This window comes from Ovis canadensis, chromosome 1, assembly GCF_042477335.2.
Source record: "Ovis canadensis isolate MfBH-ARS-UI-01 breed Bighorn chromosome 1, ARS-UI_OviCan_v2, whole genome shotgun sequence".
NCBI lineage: Eukaryota > Metazoa > Chordata > Mammalia > Artiodactyla > Bovidae > Ovis > Ovis canadensis.
In genome coordinates, this window is record NC_091245.1 from 159324993 (window position 1) to 159347215 (window position 22223).

Genomic DNA, 22223 nt, shown 5'->3' on the forward strand with positions numbered 1-22223 from the left:
GATGGAAAGAGGGTGTCAGAGTACCTTATAATGTGAGTTACATTTCAAAGATTACAACGTGGCATTGACACAGACTGAGCAAGAGAAGTAGATGTACTTTCCCAAACAGGAAGAAAGAGGGATGTGAAGGGCAGATTCTGAATTTTAGTAAAGCACGAAATATTCAGAAATCCCTGGAGCAATAGAGTTTACTGGAAATTAAGCTTTATTCTTCAGAAGAATGGGTTCTTAAGATAGTGTGCTCATCGAAATACAAGAAAAATAAAGTTAACATGGGTTTTCACACCAGCATTTGTGATTAGAAAGATTTAAGTGAAGTTTCTGAAAGAGGGTGAAAGACTCAATGACCTATATGGGGAAAGAATCTTAAAAAGAGTGGATATATGTACATGTGTAACTGCTTCTCTTCGTTGTACACCTGAAACCAACATTGACACGACATTGTAAGTCAACTATACACCAATAAAAATTTTTTAAAAAAGAAAGTGAAAGATTCACTGAAAGAGAGTGAAAAATTCAAATGAAGGTTTTGAATAAATCTCTGCACCTGTGGGACTTGGCATTTGTCCATCCTTCACTAGCATCTTAGTCTTTGTTCACATTCGGTGTCCAACGTTTCTCTTTATGTTGTCTACCTTTAGCCCCTATCTTAGTTTGGATAACTTTCCCCAACTCAAAAAAAAACAGCAGCAGGAAGACAGGTATTATATCAGTTTTGCTTATCATTTGTCTCCACTGCCTAGAATGGTTGCTAGCTTATGGTGCATGCTTAATCATTTTAGTTCAGTCGCTCAGTTGTATCTGACTCTTTGTGACCCCATGGACCGCAGCACACCAGGCTTCTTCCCTGTCCGTTACCAACTCCTGGAGCTTACTCAAACTCATGTCCATTGAGTTGATGATGCCATCCAACCATCTCATACTCTGTTGTCCCCTTCTCCTCCCACCGTCAATCTTTCCCAGCATCAGGGTCTTTTCCAGTGAGTCAGTTCTTCTTGTCTGGTGACCAAAGTAATCAATAATTATTAAAGTGAAATAATTTTTTAATTAGATGACTAAAGCTCAGATGAGAAACAGTATTTTGTGAGACAAAATTAAGGCAAAATGCTACTTTCACCTTTTCCTTCTCATTAATAGACTATGAGTAAGTTTTATGGATACTTGGTGTGTGGCAGTTCCTAGGATGTAATTTGGAAATTATAAGAGATTTCACCATGTGTCAACACAAAGGGCTGGCAGATTTTATCTTTTCTTAGAATTATATTTTAAATGTTACAATTTACTATTTTCTGGGTGACCTTTTAATCATCCGTCTCTGCAGCTTCATATTACTAGAAAGAGTGGAAAAGGGATCAGAGATGTATTCATAAAACAAAAAATAGGAGAACAAGTTCCAAATTAGCTTAGTATTTCAAACAAACATTGTTGTTTGCTGCCCCTTACTGGTAAGATAATAAAATTGCTAAATTACATTTTAAAAGTATAGTTGTTGGCATTGAAATCCGATTTTATAGGAAATAGCTCTTTTATCACACGCACACACGAAAAATTACACAAGTGAATTGTCTCAAATACTGAGTAGCATATGGGATGAGTCACTTAATTGAAAGCAGTTTTCTGGGCTTCAGTTTGGATAATTGTGGAGAAAAGTTAAGTAGGGAAAGTACTAAAACAAGCCTCATGTGTGAGGTGCTCTCCCTTGCTTGAAAGTTATCATTGGCAACAAATACAGTCAGTTAACTTCCTTGAAGTGATAGTCATATTTTTGAGAAAATATGTGTCTGGTGTCTACATCTGGATAACCGGGGTTGTCTTCCAGTCACGAGCAGCAGCTAATTCAGATTGCAGTGGAAACCAGAGCCCAAGCTCTTTCGTCATGATAACCATCATAATACATCATCATTCAGCAAAAGTTTTTTGTGCACACTTTCCATGTTATCACACAGAAGTTAGAGAGCAGCAGGACTGAACTTCCAGGAGAACACAGCACAGAGCCCAGAGGGCTCTCAGAGTGAAGGGGGTTGGGCTTCTGACACAGAGCCAGCAGTTCTGCCCTCGTCCCTGTTAATGGTTAATGAGCCCAGGGATTCTGAGCAATGTTCTACCTTCAGTGCCAGGTTGGCTCTCCATGGAGGACTTTAATTTGGGCATGAAATGGCCATGGAGGTGATCCAGAACTGTAGATTAACAACTGAATCTGTGGTTTCCTCTGGTATATCATCAGGAAACCCCATATCTCCAGGGGCTGGGTTGAGATATGCAGCCCCAAACAGTGTACAGAAAGGACCTAATTCTTAATAAACAGGTAAAAAGATTATGGGTAAGAAGACAATGCTAAAAATCTAGTCTAAAAAACAAGACAAGGTTGAAAATAGAAAGCGAATAATGAAGGCAGAAGTCAGGATAGGAGAGAGCAGACAAAAGGAGGAAGCAACTGAAAAAACAGTTTGTGGAAAAGCTGAAGAAATAAAAGCCTCCATCAGCACACGAGTTCCAGCAATCACCCCTTTGTGGTAACTGGTATGTGATATGGGGCTTAAAGGCAGCTCCAGAAAGGAATTATGCAGGGCTGGAACCGACAGCTAGGTGGGAGACAAGTACCTGAAGCCGAAAGTAAACAGGATCAGAAAAAGTGGCCCCAGGAAGGGATCTAATAGAAGGTAATTCTGGGTAGAGATGCGTCCTCCCCTGTCTCTGTCTGTCCTCTGACCTTCTCAGTGAGCTACTGGAAAGAATAATGCTGTCTCCTCTTGCTCATTTTCAACTCTCTGCACTCAAACTTCATCCCCTACACTTCACCCGTCATAAATGTCATCAGTGGCTTTCTAACGGAAAAATCCTATGAAAGTGAAAGTGAAGTCGCTCAGTCGTGTCCGACTTTTTGCGACCCTGTGGACTGTAGCCTATCAGGCTCCTCCGTCCATGGTATTTTCCAGGCAAGAGTGCTGGAATGGATTGCCATTTCCTTCTCCAGGGGATCTTCCCGATCCAGGAATCGAACCCGGGTCTCCTGAATTGTAGGCAGACGCTTTACTTTAATTCTCCTTTTGCAGCTTTGTTTCCATCAAGCCTCTTCTCAAAAGTCTCCTGAACAAAAGCTTTCTCTTAAAAAAGAAACCTTTCTTAATCCCCCAAATAAAACAGCACTCATTGTCATACAGTCACTATTCCTTATGTTATCCTCTTTTTTATGTTAATTTTTTTTAAAATTCCAGACATAGGAAAGTAAACTGAACTGCTTCAAAAGCTACCTAATTCATGGGCAAGCTTGTTTTACCTTGTTCCTCACTAACTTTCCCCTCCTATATTATTTTGAAGTAGTTTCCAGAAATATTTTTTCATCCATGAATATTTTATATGGAGTTTTTTTTCATTAAGCAACCATAATACCATTATCATAACTGGAAAAAAGATAAGTCTTGATATACACATACACACACACACACAATGGAATATTTATTCAGTCATAAAAAAAGGAAATCATAGCTTTTACAACAACATGGATGGAATGTGAAGTCATTATGCTAGATGAAATAAGCCATATAGAGAAAGGCAAATACTGTGTGACCTCACGTATGTGTGGAATCTAAAAAGAGAGAGAGGGAGAAAACCACTCATAGAAAAAGAGATCTGATTTGTGGTCACAGAGTGTGGGGGAGGGTAAATTCGGGGAGGGTAAATTGGAAGAAGGTGGTCAAAAGTTCAAACTTCCGGTTATAAATACTAGCAATGTAATGAACGATGTGATGGCCATATTTAATACTGTTGAATGATATATAAAAAGTCATTGTAAGAATAAATTGTTAGAGTTCCATAAGGAGAATTTTTTTTTTCTGTCTTTTCCTTTTATTGCATCTGTATGTGTAGATGGTTGTTAGATGAACCTATTGTGGTCATCATTTACAATATATATAAATCAAACCATCATGTTGATGCCTTAAACTGATACACTGATGTATGTCAATCATTTAGCAAAGAACTGGGAAAATATAATAATTATCTAATGTAGCAAATATTCAGTCAGTGCTTAAAGGACCAAGTTACTCATTAATATCAGGTTTTCTTTGTTTGAATCAATGTTTAAATAAGCTATATAACTGATTTGTTGATAAGTTCCTTTTCTCTCTCCCCACCTTTTCCCTCGGTAGTCTACTTATTGGAAAAAAAAATTGATCATTTGTCCTGTATCATTTCCCATTCTGGATTTTGCTAATGAGTTTCATTGCTACTTTTCTTTGGTATTTCCTGTGAAGTGATGGTTGGATCATATGTGGTTTTCTTGGTGAAACTGCTTCATAGGGGTTGTGGTGTTCTTCCAACAGAAATTATATTATCTACTTTAGTGACACAGGCAGAAATTGATTGGTATTGACTTGATCCATTAATGCACTAGAAGTTTTAAAATGATAAACTTCAATTCTGTTGTTCTATCTTAGTAACTAGAGTACTGTTATAAAGAAAAACTTAACCAGATCAATTTTTTTGGTTACCCAGCAGTAGAGTTCATACGGGAAAGGTGGGATAAATGCTTGATTGGTTCTCTTTGAAAAAAAAAAGAAGAAGTTTCAAAATAATGAGTTTCTCAGCATCTTGTAGCAGTTACCAGTTGTGAAAGTTGCTCAGTTGTGTCTGACTTTTTGCAACCGGATGGACTGTAATTCACTGGGCTTCTCTGTGGGATTTATATCAGTTTGTTGAAAAAACTCTCCCATTCCCCACCCCTACAAACTCAATAGCTTAAAACAATAAAGCACTTATGAATCTTGCCAAGATGGAGAAACAAGGTCCAGATTATCATCCTGGCTAAAATAATATTTAAAAATATAAAATAAATGAGACAACAATTTGTGAGACATTGGACATGAGACAACAAAGAACAGTTATCTCTGAGAGACATGAAACAAGCAAGGTAAGCTCATGGATGTCCCACTGTACGAACATGGAGGGATTTAGAGGCCACAGCAAAGGAAGGGAAAGCTGAGGCAGATCCCAGTATACTCCCTAAATCGAGGAGATACAGGCAAGATTTTAGTGAGTGCAGAGAAACTAGAGTTCAGAGGAGATAGTACCAGAGAAGAGAGAACTGTTCATTGGTAGAACTGTGGGGATAAATAGAGGTATATCCTCAAGTATCAGCTGAGTACTGATCAGTATATGCATGTGAGGAAATTACCTGAGGTTGGAGGAGAATTAACAGGAAAGATTAGAGGCAGCAGTGCCTAGCACTCAGACAGGGCCACAGATAGTGTTTGTTCCCACTAACTAGACTAGAAAACCCATAATTTATAAAGTGTTAGGAACAGTCCATGGAAGGGTCTTGTCTCAGAATTAGAGATTACCTGGGAATGGACTAAGCACTGAACTGATCTTACTTAAGAATCTTAAATTCAAGAGTTTCAAAGGTCAAACTATTTTCAGGTCACAAAACTGTAACCCAGAACAAAGTTCAAGAATCCTTTTGGAATGTAGAAAATACCCAATACCCGACAAGATAAAGTTTAGATTTTCTGGTAGCCAATAAAGTATTATTAAGTATGGAAAGAAGCAAGAGAGTAAGACTTACTGTTATGAGGCTATAAGCTACTTAATCAAAACCCATCCAGAATGGACACACCTGTCAGTAAACAAAAACATTAAAACATTTATTATAACTTTATTTCATACATTCAGCAAATTAAGGAGAGAAATGAAACATTAAAAAGATCCAAACTAAATCTGTAAAATGGCAATGTGTGAAATGAAAATGTTGAATGTAGTTAATGGCAGGTTAGAGACTCTAAAAGAAAAGTTTAGGGATTAATAAACCTGAAGATACCACAATAGAACTATTCAAAATAAATCACACAGAAAAGAGGGAATTTTTTGTAATGAACAGAGCTGTGAGCTGCAACACAACTGAAGCAGACTAATCTACACATATTTGTAGTCCCTAAAGAGAGGAGAGAAAGGAAGAGATAGAAAAATTATTTGAAGAAAACCAGCTAAAACTTTCCAGATTAAATGAAAACTATAAAGCTACATCTCCAAATATTAAGCACAAGAATCATGAGTAAAAATACACCAAGGTACATCATAATCAAATTGCTCAAAACCAAGGTAATCTTAAAAACAACTAGATGAAAAAATGCAAAATACACAGTATATACATGTGACAGCAGATTTCTTGTCAGAAACAGTGCAAGTAAGAAGATAGTGAAGCAAGAACATTGAAGTGCTAAAAAGAAAAAAGTGTCCAATCTATATACAGTGAAAAATATCTCAAAGATGAAGGCAAAATAAAGACATCTTTAGACGAACAAAAGCTGAAAGATCTCCAGTATACCCACACTGTAAGAGATATTCAGGGAAATCCTTCAGTTAGAGGGAAAATGATGTACATATGACCAACACTAAGGAATGAATAATTCTGGAAATGGTAAATTCATGGGTAAATGAGTATTTCTTTATTATCTAAATCTTTTAGGAGATAATTGATTATTTAAACAAAAATAGTAACAGTACAGGGTTGAGTTTATAACAGACAAGCTATATAACAAAAAATATGATGACCACAATAATGCAAAGGTCAGGAGAGAAGACGGAAGTATGTACTATTGTAAAGTTCTCTTTATATACTTGAAGATGCATATGATAAAGCAATGGAGTAGGAAATGGAAATCCACTCTAGTATTGCCTGGAAAATTCCATGGACAGGGGAGTTTGGAAGACTACAGTCCATGGGGTTACAAAGATTCGGACACGACTGAGCTTGCATGCGAGGCAAGGATGATAAAGGTATATACAATAAAACTTAAAGCAACCACAATAATGACAAAGCAGTCAGTTACAGCTAATAAGGAAATAATGGAAATAATATTTTATAAAATATTTAATTAAATCAAAGGAAGGAAGGAAAAGGGAGAAAAAACAAACAAATAAAGTAGAAAAATAAAATATTTAAATCTACCCATACTATCTACATTAAATGCAGATTGTCTAAACACCCCAACTAAAAGGATAAAATTGTCAAATTGGGTTAAAAAATCAAGACCCAACTGTATGCTACCTACAAAAAAACACACTTCAAACATAAAGATAGAAATAGCTAAAAGTATAAGAATGGAAAGATACACCATGCTATTAATAATCAAAGAAAGAATGGCTTCCCAGGTGGTGCTAATGGTAAAGGACCCACCTGCCAGTGAAGGAGACGTAAGAGACCCTGGTTCAATCCCTGGGTCAGGAAGCTCCCCTGGAGGATGAAATGGCAAACCACTCCAGTATTCCTGCCTGGAGAATCCTATGGACAGAGAAGTCTGGCGGATGTATTCTATGGAGTTGCAAAGAGTCGGACCCAACTGAAGCAACTTAGCATGCATGCATTAATATCATACAAAATAGATTTCAGAGCATAGCATTTCAGCAGGGTAAAGAACGTCATTTCACAATGGTAAAATTGGCAATTTATCAAAAGGACAAAACATTCCTAAATGTTTATTCACCAAATAAGAAAGTTTTAAAATACACGAAACAAAATTTATAGCTATAAGCAGAACTTGGCAAGTTTACAAGTATATTTAGAGAGTTTAATACCATTGTCTTAATAATTAATGTAACATGTAGATGTAAAATCAGTAATTGTCCTTAGAGTTCAGTGATCTATGGCCTGGGAGCGACATCCATCCTCTGTCTGTCCCACCTGATTTTGTAAATAATATTTTATTATGTTAACATTCTTTCACTTGTATGTATTGTGGGCTTCTTTTGCATCACAACAGAAGGTGTCTATGGCTGTTTACACACTGTACCAAAATAGTAGTATTTAGGGGAAAAGTTAATAGTAGTCAGTGCCTATATTTTTTTATAGAACAAAAATAAAAACCAACACATCAAACTCTGAAACATCACTAAAGCATTACTTAGAGGGAAAGTTATAGCACTAAGAGCCAAAAAAAGAAAAAAATAAAGATCTCAAATAAATTAATTTCCACCTTAAGAGTTGCATAATTGTGCCAAAAACTCTATGGCCTGCAAAGCCTAATATTTTTACTATCTTTTTCTTTATTGAAAAGTCTATTAATGCATGACAGAGAAGACTAGGAGAGTACCACCACTTTGACCTGATGGACGTTTATAGGCTACTCCATTCAACAGTAACAGAAGACATTCATTTCAAATGCACATGGTACATCTACCAAGAAAGACCGTATTTTGAGCCATAAAACAAGTTTCAGTTCAAAAAGATTAAAGTCATACAATGTATATTCTCTGATCATAAATAAAATTAAATGAGGATGATGGATATATCTGTCAAATAGTTCACAGTGATGGTTTTATGTATGTACACATATGTCACAACTTACCAAGTTGCACAGGTTGAATATGTGCAGTTTATTGTATATCTGTTATATTTCAACAAAACTGTTTAAAAAATAGGCTTGAAAAGTAATCTGGGCAGTTCAACTTCTCCAGGCTGAGCTTTGTTGGTCAGCAGGCAGCTGGCTGACTTAATTCTTTTACATGTAATCTCTCATCGACCAGCAGGCTAGCCTGGGCCTTTTCACAACATGGTAGGAAGGTGGCAAAAAGGAGAAAGCTCAGCTGTGTAAGAGAGCAGGCAGAAGCATGCTTATTTCTTGAGGCCTAAGACCTGGCACACTGTCCTTTCTGTTGCATTCTGTTGGTCAAATAGAGTTGGAGGGCCAGTCCAGCTGCAAGGGATGGAGAAAAATACTCTCCCTTCTGATGAGAAGAACTACAGTCATGTCATAAGGAAAGGAAATAATTGAGGGGTTTTTTTGCAATCAATCTTAGGATCATTATTAACTCATGGATTTAATCTTATTTGATGTATTTTAGTCAATCGTAGTTATACTGCATTCAAATTGTCTGTATTAGGGCAGTGGGAGCCACCATTTGCTTGGAAGTCCTGCCACATTCTCTAAGTCTGGAAACCACATTTTCCAGATTCCCCTTTCTTGTGTGGTTTTAGGTCAGAGTTTGTCAGTGACAGGAATGCACGCAAAATTTGAAAGTTGAAAGTGGAAGCAGAAGCCATTATTTGCAGGAGTTGGCTGTGGCCAGATTCATTGGCTTCACAGATCTGCCCATGAGCTCACTCTTGAGAGTCACTGTAGGTGGAATGACAGCTTCTTAAACTCTTATAGAATTCTTTCTTTTCAAACTGATTTCAGCTTCATGCTGAAGAATTAGAGATGTGATCCTCTGGCTGCTTTCTTAGCTTTTCCACACACTCCTGTAAATTCAGATTCTTAAAACAAACCCTTTTATTCCCATATTAATTGTGCGGCTCTTCCCTTAGTTGAATCTAGACTGATAAAGAGGTTCTTCAAGTTGGCCTCTGAGTCCTTTTGATATGATATTGTGTAATCTTTAATAATTCTCTTACTTTCTGGTATAAGAAGATACTCTTAAGTTTTATTATTACTGCCCAAGATCTGAAATCAGCCATTTCTTCAAGGACCAGCTTTTTTTTTTTTTTTTAAAGTTACTTAGAATAGTTGCTGTCTGAGTACATGGTTTATTAATATTAGCTCCTTCCACTATTTGACATTAAGTCATATATATATATATTTACTTATTGTCTGTCTCCTCCTCTAGAATATGTCTAATAGAAACAAGGGCTAATGGGATACCAGTGTATCCCTAATATATTTTCAGCTACTAAAATGCTTTATTTTCTTAGTCTTATCAAGTGATTTCTTACATTTTCTACTTTACTACTAAATAGCTTGAGCCCCTTTAATGCAGAATTAACTCCTGTACCAGAAATTTGTTTATATTCTTACTTTATCTATAAAATATATCCCAAAGATTTCTGACATCTGTTTTTTTAAGGCTATGTGCAATGAAGAAAATGTTGGCAAGATAAGTTTAATTAAAATTACTATGCAAGGTAACAAGTCAGTTGCTATTTTTTGTCTTTATTATACTGGAATTAATTTGAACATTTACAATTTCAGGAAAAAAATCGCAGGAAAGTGCCTGTGATATGCAGCCAGGCACTTTTCTTCTAAGGACAAGCCTTGGATTACATACAATAAGAATCTACTAAACTGGGGCAAAAGTAAGTGTGGCTTTGAGCAAAAATTTGTTGCAATGCAGCTGTCATGTGACACCTAGTAGTTCTGTGGGTTTTGTGGACACAAAAAATAAACAGTGAACTCAGAAATGTATCACCACAGTAGTCTATTTTATATAAATATCCCAGTGCCAAACATTTGATGCTAACCACAGAGCAAAATAGTCAGTATGCAGATTAATACACGGTAAAAATTGAAATGTAAATAATCATAGTCACACCAGTACAAACCACATGTTTTTCATAAAATGTCTCCAATTTGAATACTTAACTGTCAGGCTAAGTATCTGTAATTGGAGAAAGGCTACAGTCTAGAGAAATACAAACTGTCTACTATAAACTCCAGTGATTTGATTGAGATAGAGGAGCACCTATAAATCTCTTGATATTTTAACAAATTTGATGTTTAACGAAAAAAGTTTGGTGTTTTAACAGCTAAACTAAGTGTAATTAGAGAGGTCCTTTATGTTTTACTAAGTCAATATGCCTTAATATAAAAATTAAAATGTTGAAATTATATTTGCATTTCCAAAATTCATCAGGTTTTTAAAAACAATTCTTTTCTTTATATTTCTGTGTTCTTTTATAATTTGCTTATACAGTCTTCAGAGATCCTGTGAATTGTTCCTATCTGAATTGTTCAGTTTCAGTGTTTTATAAAGTAGCAACAGATTGAAAATGGAAAATGTTAACTCTAAATAAATCAGAAACCACTCACAGATTTCTTAAAGCCAAAAAAGTAAACAAGAATGATCTAATTGGTGCTGCCAAGCCAATATCTTAAGTTGTGATCTACAAAATGAGACTATTTGGTTAACTACAAGTAAGTTAAAGAGCTAATAGTATTTTTATTCTTTTTATACTATTAATATACTTTATGTCAAACCATGGAAGGCTATAATAAAAAGACTCTATTGATGTATAATAAAAATACATCTTTTTTTTTTTTGCTGGTAAAATAATAATTGTATTGTTTATTCACTTGTCAATTTATTCATCAAATTACCTCATATTAGCCAGAAAGAAAAACACCAATACAGTACACTAACACATATATATGGAATCTAGAAAGATGGCAATGACGACCCTGTATGCAAGACAGCAAAAGAGACACAGATATTTTTGATAGCTCAAAATTCATTTCACTGCAAGCCTTGATGGGACAAGGAATAAGGAAAGCAGAGCATGGTGGGTAACGGTAGTCCATTTCCTGTAGCAGCGTATGGGAAAAATCAGATTGCAAGTCTTCTGGGCTGGGCTTTCTTCTTAAATAAATACCGTGCTGTGCTGTGCTGTGCTAAGTGCACACACACTAATTTTCTTCTATCTGTGTTGTCCTGGAAACAAACACCAACATGGAGTTAGAAATGCAAGAGCTATAGTGGAGATCGCACATGTGTAAGAGGAAAAGCAGAGGAACCAAAAGTGGTCAAAGAAAGTCTACAACCTACAGTGAAAGTCTGACACATGTGAAAGTGAAAGGGGAAGCAAGATCCGGGAGGCAGAGCCTCACACCACGCTGCAGCTCTGAGAAAGTCTCAGTCAGCCCAATGGGGAATGCTGGTGCAAAATTGTCCATAGTTTCGAATTGGGAAGAAATTGCATGCTCTGCTAACCTGCTGTGTTTAGTCTCTCCAGGGAGCTGCTTGAAGACAGCTTGGCCTTAATTTGAACCCTGGAGTATAACCTGAAGGTACTGCTGTTGGAGGCTGTCAGCTCACTGTACTTGTGGCAGCTTCTCTCTCTTTTGTAAAAATATTTCTTAATTGAAGTGTAGTTGATTTACAGTGCTGTGCCAATCTCTGCTGTACAGCAAAGTGACTTGGTTATATACTTGTATAAATTGTGTTTTTTTAAATATCCTTTTCCATTATGGTTTATCACGGGGCTTCCCTGGTAGCTCAGCTGGTAAAGAATCCACCTGCAATGCAGGAGACACCAGTTCGATTCCTGGGTTGGGAAGATCCGCTGGAGAAGGAATAGGCTCCCCATTCCAGTATTCTTGGGATTCCCTTGTGGCTCAGCTGGTAAAGAATCTGCCTGTAATGCGGGAGACCTTGATTGGGAAGATCCCCTGGAGAAGGGAAAGGCTACCCACTCCAGTATTCTGGCCTAGAGAATTCCATAGACTGTATAGTCTATGGGGTCACAAAAAGTCAGACACAACTGAGTGACTTTAATGTTTATGGTTTGTCACATGATTTTGAATATAGTTCCCTGTTCTATACCGTAGGACCTTGTTTATCCATTCTAAATGTAATAGTTTGCATTTACCAACCCCGAACTCCCAGCCCGTGCCTCTTCCTCCCCTCTTCCCCTTGGAAACCAACTTCTCTTCTCTGTGTCTATGAGTCAGTTTCTGTCTTACAGGCAGGTTCATTTGTGCTGTATTTTAAGATTCCACACGTAAGTGATATCATATGGTGTTTGTCTTCTGAGTGACTTCACTTAGTGTGATAATCTCTAGTTGCATCCATGTTGCTGCGGATGGCGTTGCTTCATTCTTTTTTCTGGCTGAGTAGTATTCCATGTATATATATGTACCACATCTTCTTTATCATTCCATCTGTTGACTGGTATTTAGGTTGTTTCCATGTTCTGGCTATTGTGAACAGTGGTGCTATGGACATATGAACAAAGGAGTCCAGAAAAACATCTGCTTCATTGACTATGCTAAAGCCTTTGACTGTGTGGATCACAATAAATTGTGGAAAATTCTTAAAGAGATGGGAGTTCCAGAACATCTTCCCTGTCTCCAGAGAAAAGTGTATGTGAGTCAAGAAGCAACAGTTAAAACTGGACTTGGAACAACTGACTGGTTCAAATTGGGAAAGGAGTACAAGTCTATATATTGTCACCCTGCTTATTTAACTTATAGGCAGAGTACATCATGCGAAATGCTAGGTTGGATGAACCACAAGCTGGAATCAAGATTTCCAGGAGAACTATCTATAACCTCGGATATGAAGATGATACATTCTAATGGCAGAAATTAAAGAGGAGCTAAAGAGCCTCTTAGTAAATGTGAGAGTGAAACTCAACATTCAGAAAACTAAGATCATGGCATCCAGTCCCATCACTTCATAGCAAATGGAAGGGGAGAAAGTGGAAATAGTGGCAGATTTTATTTTCTTGGGCTCCAAAAATCACTGTGGACAGTGACTGCAGCTGTGAAATTAAAGACCCTTGCTCATTGGGAGAAAAGCTATGACAAACCTAGACAGAATATTAAAAAGCAGAGACATCACTTTTCCCCTAAAGGTTCATATCGTCAAAGCTATTGTTTTTCCAGTAGTCATGTACAGATGTGAGAGTTGGACCATAAAGAAGGCTGAGCCCTGAAGAATTGATGCTTTCAAATTGTGGTGCTAGAGAAGACTTGTGAGTCCCTTGGACTATAAGGAGATCAAACCAGTTTCAATCCTAAAGGAAATCAACCCTGATTATTCATTGAAAAGATTGCTGTTGATGCTGATGCTCTAATACTTTGACCATCTGATGTGAAGAGCTGACTCACTGGAAAAGACCCTGATTCTGGGAAAGATTGAGGTCAAAAGGAGAGGTGGATGGCAGAAGATGAAATGGTGGGATGGCATCACTGACTCAATGGACTTGAATTTGAGCAAGCTCCAGGAGATAATGGAAGACAGAGGAGCTTGGTCCTTGGGATTGCAAAGAGCTGTACACAACTTAGTGACTGAATGACAAGAACAAGAACAGGTGCCATGCCATTACAGTTCCAAGGTGGACCATCAAGGTCAAAAAGTGGGCCATGGCCCAATTCCTGGAACTCCCCACCTCTTCCCCCAAATATCTAGAAAACTCCTCCCACTCATTAGCCTATAAAATTACCCGCCTGTATAAAAACTGACAACCCCATACCCTGGTGCTGCTCTCATTCTGAGATGGCCTACACTCTGTCTGTGGAGTGTGATTCTAAGTAAGTCCACTTCTTACCTATTACTTTGTCTCTCACTGAATTCTTTCTGCAGTGAGACATCAAGAACCCAGGCTTCATTAAGTCTTGAGACCAGGTATGACCTCAGTTATAAAACTATAGGGTCAAATCCCAATCTGAGTATCACAGTTTTAGGAGGAATGTCAAAGAATTAGGAGTCGTTTTTGATCCACCAAACAGCCCAATTGCCATTCAGCAATTCTTGCATATAAATGATATTCTTAAATATATTTTTTCAGTACCCAAAAGAAAGAAACTTTTTGTTCCTCTCTGTTCTCAGATTAATACTGCTATAGCTATATTACATTGTACCTTATATTATGCTACTGTCTATATTTTAATATATTTAAATATTAAATATAGTTTAATCACCACTTCTGAAGTCTACACTAAGATATTTTCTATTTATGCCCAGTTGTTTATATACCAATATGAATGAAAAGTGAAGGCAGAAATTTCATAACACTCATTTTACTCCTCACTCTTTCCTTCTTTGCCTCCCACTGTTTAAATACTTCCAGTCTCTTTGCTCTTTTCAAACAGATTGAGTGTGTAATTACAAGCATCTCAGCATGCACAGACTTTTTATCATTATCATTAAATGATAGAATGTAAACCCCAAAGTATTTTGGGAACCATATAGACCAAATTTGGCATTTCACAGGACTGAAATCAAAGGCTCACAGAAGTCTACACAAGCTTGTTCAAATCATGCAAATAATTTATGGATGAACCTAAAGTAACATTGAGGGTTCATTGATCCTCTTCAGTTGTACAAATAGCATATGTGTTTTTGGTTGGTATATTTTTCAAATGGAATTTTATTAGAAAACTAAAAAATTATTTTTAAAAAATATTATTGGAATATAGTTTATTTATAATGTTGTATTAGTTCCAGAGATACACAAAATAAATCAGTTATACATATACCTATATCCACTTTAAGATTCTTTTCCCTATAGGTCATTACAGAATATTGAGTAGAGTTGCCTGTGCTATATGGGGAAAACTATTTTTAAATGCCAAATTAACCATATTCAGAATACCAAGCCATAGAAATGATTAAATTTGCTCTGATTACCCAGTTACATCCTTCCTGTCTCTTAACACAATTCTGGTCACTTTAGCTTTATGCAACCACTGACTCTTGACTGTTTACAGGATAATTTCTTGTGGAAAATATTGGGTTGGCCAAAAATTCATTCATTTTTCCCATAACATCTTTGGGGAAAATCTGAATGAATTTTTGGCCAGCCCAATAGAATGCATTTTCCTTCCATACTGCCTGGTTACTCCCCACCTTGGATATCTAGTAGAAAACTAACCCCTCTTAAAGAACCTATAAGACACACATCAACTGTAGATTTCATCTTAACTTATTGGCAAGCTTAGTTTTCCTCAGGCTGCTTGCCTGGTAATGAGGATACAGGTGATAAATAGCACTTGAGTAGATAAAATTATAACACCAAGGTTTATAATTAATGCATTTATTCATTTAATTGATTTTATAAATAACTAAGAGAAATTCAGTCATTATAAGAAATCTCACTCCAGGGAAATGACAAATCTCATTCAGTCAAGGTGACAAACAACTCTCTCAAATGCCAGGAACAAGTTTAAAAATTTTTGACAGTACTTTTCCTGTAGGCTATTCTCATCACTCAGGATATAGCACCTACTTTATGAGTTCACTATCAATCAGCTCTAGCTGTTTTAAGACTGAAAGTAGAGGCAAAATGCTTTAAAAAGAAAGGCTATTAAGTACCATACACATGCTAGTATGTCATAGAAGCAGCTGGGTAAAGAAGGACAATGTCAAATTTATAAAAAAGATTATCAAAAGTATCAAAGATTCTTGAATTTTCAGGGTATTGAGCATAAAGTGAAACAATTGACATCTTTTATGCAGATCCTTCAGAGTATCAGTTCAGTTCAGTTGCTCAGTCGTGTCCTATTCTTTGCGACCCCATGAATCACAGCACGCCAGGCCTCCCTGTCCATCACCAACTCCCAGAGTTCACTCAGACTCGCGTCCATCAAGTCAGTGATGCCATCCAGCCATCTCATCCTCGGTCGTCCCCTTCTTCTCCTGCCCCCAATCTATAATTATAAATTAATATGACCACCATACCTTAGGCACCTCTCACACTCATAAAAGCATAACATATATGACAGATTCTCTTTTTAATGGGTTCGGTAGTCTCCCACTACCTAATGGTTAGTTGTTTGTTCTAGGGATATTTCCAGATTAGAAAGTATACATATGCATGTACCAGAAAATAAAAATCCCTGTGACTCTATTACCCAGAGATAAATGTAAATACCTAAGGGTGGATCACCCTGCTTATTTAACTTATATGCAGAGTACATCATGAGAAATACTGGACTGGAAGAAACACAAGCTGGAGTCAAGATTGCCGGGAGAAATATCAATAACAGATATGCAGATGACACCACCCTTATGGCAGAAAGTGAAGAGGAACTAAAAAGCCTCTTGATGAAAGTGAAAGAGGAGAATGAAAAAGTTGGCTTAAAGCTCAACATTCAGAAAACGAAGATCATGGCATCCGGTCCCATTACTCCATGGGAAATAGATGGAGAAACAGTGGAAACAGTGTCAGACTTTATTTTGGGGGGCTCCAAAATCACTGCAGATGGTGACTGCAGCCATGAAATTAAAAGACGCTTACTCCTTGGAAGAAAAGTTATGACCAACCTAGACAGCATATTAAAAAGCAGAGACATTACTTTGCCAACAAAGTTCCACCTAGTCAAGGCTATGGTTTTTCCAGTAGTCATGTATGGATGTGAGAGTTGGACTGTGAAGAAGGCTGAGTGCCAAAGAATTGATGCTTTTGAACTGTGGTGTTGGAGAAGACTCTTGAGAGTCCCTTGGACTGCAAGGAGATCCAACCTGTCCATTCTGAAGGAGATCAACCCTTGGATTTCTTTGGAAGGAATGATGCTAAAGCTGAAACTCCAATACTTTGGCCAGCTTATGCGAAGAGTTGACTCATTGGAAAAGACTTTGATGCTGGGAGGGATTGGGGGCAGGAGAAGGAGGGGACAACCGAGGATGAGATGGCTGGATGGCGTCACTGACTCGATGGACGCGAGTCTGAGTGAACTCCGGGAGATGGTGATGGACAGGAAGGCCTGGCGTGCTGCAATTCATGGGGTCGCAAAGAGTCGGACACGACTGAGCGACTGAACTGAACTGAACTGAAGGGTGGATATATTGTAATTTCTTTTTTTTTTTTTCATGTAAAAACATGATGTGAAATAATTTTCATGTCTAAATCCTCTTCTACAGTATATTTTTCTAAAAGTTGTGCAGCATTCAATCCTATGGCTGGTTTAGAAAAATATACTAATTGTTAACCATTTTAATTTTTTTTTACTAATAATAGCAACACTGGGTGAATAATCTAGAAGCATATTGGTTGCATACATTCATGAATATTTATTTATGACAGAATCAAAGAAGTGAAATCTCTGGACCAAAAGGTTTGCACATTTTAAGGTTTTTATAGCTTGTTCCCAAATTGTATCTAGAATCTGTCATTTGTATTGTCTTAGCAATTTGAGATAGTCATTCTCCCTATACATTAACTAACATTAAAAAATAGTATCATCTTTACCAGCCAGAAATATGTACCTCACTAATATTTTAATTTTCCTTTATTTCACTAGAGTGAACTTGTGCTGTGTGCGTGTGTGCACGTGTACTCAGTCATGTCCAACTCTTTGCACACCATGGACTGTAGTCTGCCAGGCCTCTCTGCCCATGGAATTGTTCAGGCAAGAATACTGGAGGGGGTTGCCATCTCCTACTCCAGTGAGTCTTCCAGACCCAAGGATTGAGCCTGTGTCTCTTGCATCTCCTGCATTGGCAGGCGGATTCTTTAACACTGCATGACCTGGGAAGCTCTATTGTACTATACTGCAGTTTTCTTCTCTCTCCATATTCTCCCCTATTAGAGCTGCTTCTTGAGAATAGCAGCCTAGTCTCGTGTCCCCTTAGGTCTAGAGCAGAGTGCTCTCACAACACCTGAGTAGTTTGTACCCCGTAATATGTGTTGAATAAATGAAAGTGACATCATAACATGTAAGTCAAGAAACATAATAGGTAGTGAGTATATGTCACCCATGATTATAAATTTGTTAAATACACATACACACAAAAGAACAATTCACACATATGTAAGTAATATTAAGAAATTCATTCATTCTCTCATTATTATAAGAACCCTGTTTGGTACTAACTGGATGAAGGTCAGTCTTAAGTAGTGAAAATCTTTAACCTTGGAATTTTTTAATGTGATTTTACTAATTTATGGTCATACACCCAACAATTTGAAGAAGGTGCTTCCAAATCCTTTCAAGCCTACTATGTACCTGCTACAATGAACAAATGAGATGAATTTGTAATTTGAGCGTTCCTTGCCTGTATTAAATTCTTCATTAAAACCTCAGAAAGTAGATTATCTTAAATAATATGATGAATTCTGTTGATTATTCAAATGCTGATAAAAGAAAAAACCTAGTTATTGTACATAATGTAATAAAAACCTCAGAGCAAGGAGTATAACCACTAGAATACTAGGTACAAGCGTGTGGAGTGAGGGTGTTTCTGTGTGTGTCTCTCGATCATACTATCAACCAATTAAGTGAAATAAAGTTCACTACCCTAAAGACTTTCTAGAGGGAAATCTTCCTAGATGACGAAACAGCACACATCAATATGCCTTGTCATCCAGGAAAATTACCTTTTGCTATTATTTCTGTAGGAACACAGTTCAACTCCCAAACTTGTCCTTTCACAAGAGCCTGGAGTTGAGTCATCAGAGGAGGAAGAGAATGGAAGATTGCATGATGGAGATTAAAATTTGACTCCACTCCAGAACTCCATCACCTGGGAAGGGAGGCTGGGATCTGCAGTTCCCTGTCTGCAGGTTTGGTGAGCAGCTAGCCATTCTGTGCCACATCATGTTTTGTGTTTGGTCGTATTTGTGTAGCATTACACGGTGCCTTTGAGGATTTTGCTGTACCTTTTTATACTTCAAAAGATTTATTTAAAAAGAAAGCTATTAAAACTATAGTTGAAAAGTCAAAGTGAAATATCCATGAATATGACTTAACTATAAAAATAAATGTACTGAAAACAAAAATTTGTGCACATGGTAAGGAATGAGAATGCTTTTATAAAAGGGAAAAGGAAGTTGGAAGGGTTGTCTTAAAGAGTTCATGGTTTTTCATTGGCTGAGTCCTTGCTAGGAAAGTATAGGTGTCTTTCTTTTTCCTGTTGGGTTCTGCCATCATTACCATCATTACAGGCCTTGAGAGCTCCCCCTTCTGATCTTTAGGCTCTATTTGATTGAGCTTTCTCTTTATTAATTTTTACATTTGTCACCCTTCTCTCTGAGTTTAAAGAAACTGAAAGTACTTAGATAAGAGATTTTCAACAATTTGATTTTTGAGTTCTTCAAAAATTGTTTCTGATTACTTGTTGCCAGGTCCCATTATACACATATGGATTCCAATCAGCTATTTAGTTCTCAAATACGAATGAATATCTATGAATCACTATATACTTAAATACTGTTTCCAATTAGGAAGAGATAGATTAAAATTAAGCAGTCAAGATAGAAGAGCCTGGAGGAAACAAAGACAGTGCAAGAGCAGAAGAAAGCTTTTTAAAAAATTAGTTGTCACAAGATAAAAGAAAATTCTGCAGTCATAAACCTAAAATGGGATGCTATGAAAAGAAAATGTTCAGTAAACAAGATAGAGGTCTTTGAAGTAAAAAACAGGATGGAATAAATGAAGGAGAATAAATTATCAAAGAAATAATATGAATGTAATACAAAATAATATGTATTCCATTTGTTTCCTTAGAGACCTTCTTTCCTAGACTTCTTTCCTTTTGTGCCAACCTGAACCTGTTTTTTTGTAGATTCAATACAGTTGTTACTGTTCAGTTGCTAAGCTGTGTCCAATGCTTTGCCACCCAATGGACTATAGCATGCCAGGATCCTCTGTCCTCCACTGTCTCCCAGAGTTTGCTCTCATCCTCTGCCATCCCCTTTGCCTTCAGTCTTTCCCAGCATCAGGGTCTTTTCCAAAGAGTTGGCTTTTTGCATCAAGTGGCCAAAGTATTGGATCTTCAGCACCATCCCTTCCAATGACTATTCAAGATTGATTTCCTTTACCATCAAAAAAGCAAGAGAGTTCCAGAAAAACATCTATTTCTGCTTTATTGACTATGCCAAAGCCTTTGACTGTGTGGATCACAATAGACTGGAAAATGCTGAAAGAGATGGGAATACCAGACACCTGACCTGCCTTTTGAGAACTCTGTGTGCAGGTCAGGAAGCAACAGTTAGAACTGGTCATGAAACAACACACTGGTTCCAAATAGGAAAAGGAGTATGTCAAGGCTGTATATTGTCACTCAGCTTATTTAACTTATATGCAGAGTACATCATGAGAAATGCTGGACTGGAAGAAACACAAGCTGGAATCAAGATTGCCAGGAGAAATATCAATAACCTCAGATATGCAGATGATACCACCCTTATGGCAGAAAGTGAAAAAGAACTAAAGAGCTACATGAAGAAAGTGAAAGAGGAGGATGAAAAAGCTGGCTTAAAGCTCAACATTCAGAAAACTAAGATCATGGCATCATGGCATGCCATGCCCATCACTTCATAGCAAATAGATAGGGAAACAGTGGCTGACTTTATTTTGGGGGGCTCCAAAGTCACTGCAGATGGTGATTGCAGCCATGAAATTAAAAGACGCTTACTCCTTGGAAGGAAAGTTATGACCAGCTAGACAGCATATTAAAAAGCAGAGACATTACTTTGCCAACAAAGGTCTGTCTAGTCAAAGCTGTGGTTTTTCCAGTAGTCATGTATGGATGTGAGAGTTGGACTATAAAGAAAGCTTGAGTGTCGATGAATTGATGCTTTTGAACTGTGGTGTTGGAGAAGAATCTTGAGAGTCCCTTGGACTGCAAGGAAATCCCATCAGTCCATCCTAAAGGAGATCAGTCTTGGGTGTTCACTGGAAGGACTGATGTTGAATCTGAAATTCCAATACTTTGGCCGCCTGATGGGAAGACCTGACTCATTTGAAAACACCCTGATGCTGGGAAAGATTGAGGGCAGGAGGAGAAGGGGAAGACAGGATGAGATGGTTGGATGGCATCACTGACTCAATGGGCATGAATTTGGGTAAACTCCAGGAGTTAGTGATGGACAGGGAGCCTGGCATGTTGCAGTCCATGGGTCACAAAGAGTTGGACACGAATGAGCGACTGAACTGAACTGAACTGAACTGAGGATAGACTAGTTTAATCTCTTTGCAGTCCAAGCGACTTTCAAGAGTCTTCTCTAGCACCACAACTCAAAAGCATCAATTCTTTAGTGTTTCTTTATGGTCCAACTCTCACATATGTACATGACTACCATAACATTGATTATACAGACCTTTGTTGGCAAAGTGATGTTTCTGATTTTTAATATGCTGTCTAGGTTTGTCATAACTTTCCTTCCAAGAAGCAAGTGTCTTAGTTTCATGGCGGCTGTCACCATCCACAGTGATTTTGGAGACCCACAAAATAAGATCTGTCACTACTTCCACTTTTCCCCCTTCTATTTGGCATGAAGTGATGGGACCAGATGCCATGATCTTTGTTTTTTGAATGTTTTTTCACTCTCCTTGTTGTTGTTCTATGACTAAGTCATGTTCGACTCTTAGTGACTCTGCTAAGAGTCACTGCAGCATGCCAGCCTCCCTTTCCATCACCAGCTCCTGGAGCTTGCTCCAACCATGTCCACCGAGTTGGTGATGCCATCCAACCATCATTCTCTGTTGTCCCCTTCTCCTCCTGCCTTCAATCTTTCCCAGCATCAGGGTCTTTTCCAAGGAGTCAGTTCTTTGCATCAGGTGGCCAAAGTTTTGGAGTTTCAGCTTCAGTGAATATTCAGGACTGATTTCCTTTAGGATGGACTGGTTGGATCTCCTTACAGGCCAAGGGACTCTCAAGTCTTCTCTAACACCACAGTTTAAAACCATCAATTCTTCTGTGCTCAGCTTTCTTTATAGTCCAACTCTCACATCCTTACATGACTATTGGAAAAGCCATAGATTTGACTACACGGACCTTTGTTGACAAAG

At 37.5% G+C, this 22223-nt stretch overlaps 1 long non-coding RNA gene across 6 annotated transcripts in view; it reads left to right on the forward strand.

Annotated features, from left to right (window-relative positions):
- LOC138434356 (uncharacterized) overlaps positions 1–22223 on the forward strand; it is a 31893-nt gene that overhangs the window by 5073 nt on the left and 4597 nt on the right. The window contains exons 1-4 of one of the 6 annotated variants that reach the window (XR_011254758.1): positions 2242–2660; positions 9963–10066; positions 11711–11774; positions 18830–18999. This is a non-coding gene — a long non-coding RNA (uncharacterized lncRNA). Of the gene's footprint in view, positions 1–2241; positions 2661–9962; positions 10067–11710; positions 11775–18829; positions 19000–22223 lie in introns of those variants that run through there. The other 5 variants (XR_011254760.1, XR_011254756.1, XR_011254757.1 and 2 more) reach the window with 5 other exon arrangements.